The following is a 5,131-nucleotide window of genomic DNA, read 5'->3' as shown; positions in this document are numbered from 1 at the left end:
AGCACTGCCTGCTCGCTTTGAGCTCGGCAGCTGGAAGAGCGAGCTGCGCACCAAGGTCGTTCCTGCGTACAGACTACGCACCAACGAGCGTATTTTCGCGCGCAAGGATGTGGGGCCTGGGACGATTCCTGATGAGGTTCAAGGGCTGATTAGAGCTAAGTGACACACAAACATGTGGTGAAAATGTAAGTTGAACCCAGGTATGACGCTCACTTAAACCACTGGGCGGTGTCTATAAGACCTCGGGACGTCCGCGACTCGAGGCCACTCCTGCGACTTTATACAATGACATGTAGAATTGAATGGTACGTACCCACTTATATTCTAGGCTTGCTTGCATTGACTGATATATCCAATCTTTCTCATATGATGCCTTGATCCTGACATATATGTTGCATGGTGTATTTTACAGGATGATGTTACGATCTAATTGAAATTAAACCTATCTATGGGACGAGTTGTGGATCTGGTTGATTTTTCACAACACTTAATTTCAATTATGATCTTCGGAAATGGCGGGACACGAGTCTTGCGATGGCCGGATGAACGCAGATCACAGACGAGCGTTCCCGACATTCTCTGCGCTCCTGCGAGGCCCACCTCGGAGAAGGATGACCGGCGGAGGACCCGTCGAGCTAGCTCCAGCTACGGAGCTCCGACTACTCTCGCCGCCGGTCTGCCTCAAAAGGACCGGATGCGATGGGGACCTCGCAAGCCTTTTCCGGGACCGCGTCATCAAAACGCAAACTGCTCTCCTGAGGCCCGAACGCCGGAGCAGGCATGACGGACTCCGGCAAGGCGCCTGCTGAAGGAGGCCACTGGGAAATGTCCTGGGCCGCAACCCCGTCGGAACGACGGACCCGCTTGGCGCCGCAGGTACGAGTCTAGCCTCGGTTGCTCGAAACGCTAACGGCTCCGTCCGAGAGAATCATCCTAGATTTGCGTGCCTCGGCCCGAGATGAGATTCCCACGCGAGTGATCACGACTCCCATGTCGGCCATGCCTCCACACGGCCGACACACTCCGACCACTCGCTACTCGGTGGAATCGCCTCCTCCGCGGGGGCCGGCACACTCCGACCACTCGCTGCTCGGTGGAACCACCTCCTCCACGCGAATCGCGCACTGCTCGTCGGAATCACGCCGTGCCTCACACGGCCGGCTCACCCTGACCACTCGCTTCTCAGTGGAACCACCTCCTCCACGCGAATCGCGCACTGCTCGTCGGGATCACGCCGTGCCTCACACGGCCGGCTCACCCTGACCACTCGCTTCTCAGTGGAACCACCTCCTCCACGCGAATCGCGCACTGCTCGTCGGAATCACGCCGCGCCTCACACGGCCGGCTCACCCTGACCACTCGCTTCTCGGTGGAACCACCTCCTCCGCGCGAATCGTGCACTGCTCGTCGGAATCACGCCGCGCCTCACACGGCCGGCTCACTCTGACCACTCGCTTCTCGGTGGAACCACCTCCTCCGCGCGAATCGCGCACTGCTCGTCGGAATCACGCCGTGCCTCACACGGCTGGCTCACTCCGGCTGCTCGGGCACTGCGCCCTTCGTGGGCACCACTCTGCGAGGCCGGCGATTCTGATCGCGGCTCGTCGACATCCCACCTACGCGCGAATCGCGCGCTGCCCCATCGCGGGCACAACCCGATCAATCGCTGCACGGTGGAATCACCTCCCACGCGCAAATCGCGCACTGCGCACCACTCTGCGAGGCCGGCGATTCTGATCACGGCTCGTCGAAATCCCACCTACATGTGGCTACTCAACGAGGCCGGCGAACTCCGCTGCCCGGAATCGCCTCAATGGAGGCTCGCTTGGCACCATGCGAGGACTCGTCGCAGCACGGATGAGTTTCTAAGGACGTCGAGCGGGACCTTCATAGCCTTTCACGACACTCGGGCTTATGCTTATGATAGATGATCGTATACCATGTGTATTCTATATGACTATCTATGTCTAAAACTCCGGACAAAACACGGCCCGAAAGCTAAACAAACGAGACGCTACTTCAGGGCGTGATATGTATTCGATCCTTTGACCCGAAAGCTAAACAAACGAGACGCTACTTCAGGGCGTGATATGTATTCGATCCTTTGACCCGAAAGCTAACAAACGAGACGCTACTTCAGGGCGTGATATGTATTCGATCCTCTGACCCGAAAGCTAACAAACGAGACGCTACTTCAGGGCGTGATATGTATTCGATCCTTTGACCCGACAGCTAAACAAACGAGACGCTACTTCAGGTCGTGCAGTCTATCGCTGCCAGGCATGCTCGCCCTCTCGACTCGGCGTGCTCGCCCTCTCGACTCGGCGTGCTCACCCTCTCGACTCGGCGAAGCCGCACTGGTTCAACGGGCTGAGCTCAACTTTCGGTTTCCCTCGTACGCGGTGCGCCCTAGATAATACTTTTCGCTCGTCGGCCGGGTTCGTATTCCGTACACCGATCTCGAGCCCGCTCGAATGCTGCTGCCCAATGGACGCGAGACTTTAGATTTCGGAGTGCTACTTTACTCCATCTGGGGATACCGCTCAGCTGGAACTCGCCGTCAAACCCGCCCGCACGCGCCCGAAGCAATTGATGACGTCATCGACTAAATCACGCGTTTGCTTTACAGCACCATTTAACTGTTTCCCGCACTTGCGTCATCAGAGTTCGTCTACCTGGGTACCTCTCTACAGATAGTAATCTGACCGCCCCTGCCCGAAAGTGCGTGTCATAACGTGGCGGCCTTTGAGGGCGACTAGCCAACATCGCGGACTTATGCCGTTAATCGATAAGGCACGGGGCATTTGGGGGTGCACGGTGACCCCATGACACGGTGACATTGAGCGTTGCGCCCGACTCCCTCGTCTCTGGGCACCGGCCCGCCGGATCGCCCTTGACTCTGGGCTTGTTGCTTCGAGGACAGGTCTCCTGGCTCGCCTCCACACATTTCGAGACTGCGAGACGCCTCGCCAGGCCGCTGCCTGATTGCGTTCCCTCTGACCCAGACTGTGAAGGTCGCTCGCCTTCGGTGCGCGATGCGCGGCTGTTATCTCGCACTTCACGACGGGGGGGGGGGGGGGGGATGGATGAGTGAGGGGGTGAGGTGATGATCTGGGATGTCGATCCATCCATCCGGGCCATTCTCTTGGATGTCGATCCATCCGGGACGTTTGATCTGGTGATCTGGGATGTCGATCCATCCATCCGGGCCATTCTCTTGGATGTTGATCCATCCGGGACGTTTCCATTTCTCGATCTCGGCCATCCTCTTGGATGTCGATCCATCCATCCGGGCCATTCTCTTGGATGTCGATCCATCCGGGACGTTTTCCATTTCTCGATCTCGACGTTTTCTCTCCGGGACACTCCCTCCGGGACGGTAGCCAGTATAGCCGATCTTCGGTCGTTTTGTGCGTCTTCGTATCTGCCATGCCGGTCGTTCGGGCTGCCTACGGAGGGCACTCGTGGCAATCGTTTTGCTTGAAACTATTTGCCGGAGCTTGTAATTCGTACGCGCTGCCGTCAGGGAGCGCTCGAGTCTCGTGATTTCAAAACAGGGGGACTCCGGGGTATCGCGTAACTCTCGTTATGGCTCTCGTCGGTTCTCTCCCTCGGCAATTCCATGGCATGGATCTATTGTGGATCGACCATGTACCCTTGGGAGCCAAGGCAGGTACAGACTTACTGTAATGGACTTACTGTAGTGGCCTCCTGTCATGTAATCTTACTTACTGTGACAACTCCTAGGCCAGTACAGACTTACTGTAATTGACTTACACTGTCATGGCCTCCTGTCATGTCATCTTACTTACTGTTACAGCTTACTGTAAAGAGGCTTACTGATTTACACATCTTCCACATCGACACATCTTCCTGTAATGTGTTGCTTTGCGACGAATAGACATGGCTTACTGATTTACACATCTTCCACATCGACACCTCTGCCTGAAAATGCGTTGCATTGCGACGAATGGACATACACATCTTCCACATCGACACATCTGCCTGAAATGCGTTGCATTGCGACGAATGGACATTCGCTCTTCGACAAGGTACACCTTATGTAATGAGTTACATATCGCAAAGGTACACCTTATCCAGCACATAGGCCTGTGAGACTAGCCTATTGTGACCCACAGGCTCATCGTCTGCCAGTATCGAACATGTTTGCTAACCAGGCTATGAGTGCGCCTAGAGAACATCTGCCGTCCCTCCCTTCGGCTGATACACCCCTGCCTGAAGCGGTGAGGGCACTGAGGTGCCCCTCCGACACCTGCCTCCAGCGGCTACTCCGAAGCAGGGGACTCCGGATTTGGGGACGACGTACCCGGTAGTTCCCGAACCTGTGCTGGCAGGGTAATTCGCCACACTGACCTCTACGGATGGACCGACTGACCTGTACGACTGATAATGGATTTGTTTCATATAGCGCTTTCCAGGAAGCCCTAAAGACGCTTTGACAGTGTGCGAAACATAACACAATGGCGCAAAGACAAGAATCAATAGGGATATTTCTTTGACACCCTAATAATGATATAATGACTTCCTCTACCTATTAATGCTGACGCGCGCTCGCTTCCTGCCTAGTGGCAGCATAGTTCTAACGGCGGGGAGAATGTGGTGAAAATGTAAGTTGAACCCAGGTGTGACGCTCACTTAAACCACTGGGCGGTGTCTATAAGACCTCGGGACGTCCGCGACTCGAGGCCACTCCTGCGACTTTATACAATGACATGTAGAATTGAATGGTACGTACCCACTTATATTCTAGGCTTGCTTGCATTGACTGATATATCCAATCTTTCTCATATGATGCCTTGATCCTGACATATATGTTGCATGGTGTATTTTACAGGATGATGTTACGATCTAATTGAAATTAAACCTATCTATGGGACGAGTTGTGGATCTGGTTGATTTTTCACAACAAAACACATTATTTTCTCAGTTATTTTCCATTGTTTGTATTTGAGTCTGTCTGGGAGGGCTCCAGTTAGGACTTTATTTTATCATGCATCATTTGGTTACCGGCCTTTCTTCCATAAAGCAGGTATTTTTGTTCATTTTAATTATGTGTCGTTGAGTTGATTGATTATATCCAGGTGTGAAGACGTCGTGTGGAAGCCGTCCA

At 54.3% G+C, this 5,131-nt stretch overlaps 2 long non-coding RNA genes across 2 annotated transcripts; both read left to right on the top strand.

Annotated features, from left to right (window-relative positions):
- The first annotated feature begins 241 nt into the window (after positions 1 to 241).
- LOC144888616 (uncharacterized) lies at positions 242 to 454 on the top strand. The gene is made up of 2 exons (XR_013621170.1): positions 242 to 305; positions 413 to 454. It is a non-coding gene; the product is annotated as an uncharacterized LOC144888616 (long non-coding RNA).
- A 3,793-nt stretch (positions 455 to 4,247) lies between these two features.
- On the top strand, positions 4,248 to 4,897 carry LOC144888615 (uncharacterized). The gene is made up of 2 exons (XR_013621169.1): positions 4,248 to 4,748; positions 4,856 to 4,897. It is a non-coding gene; the product is annotated as an uncharacterized LOC144888615 (long non-coding RNA).
- Positions 4,898 to 5,131: the final 234 nt, after the last annotated feature.

The sequence above is a fragment of the Myxine glutinosa genome, chromosome 13 (genome assembly GCF_964187855.1).
Source record: "Myxine glutinosa chromosome 13, kmMyxGlut1.1, whole genome shotgun sequence".
In the NCBI taxonomy this organism is placed as follows: domain Eukaryota; kingdom Metazoa; phylum Chordata; class Myxini; order Myxiniformes; family Myxinidae; genus Myxine; species Myxine glutinosa.
This window is presented reverse-complemented; position numbering and strand designations above follow the sequence as displayed.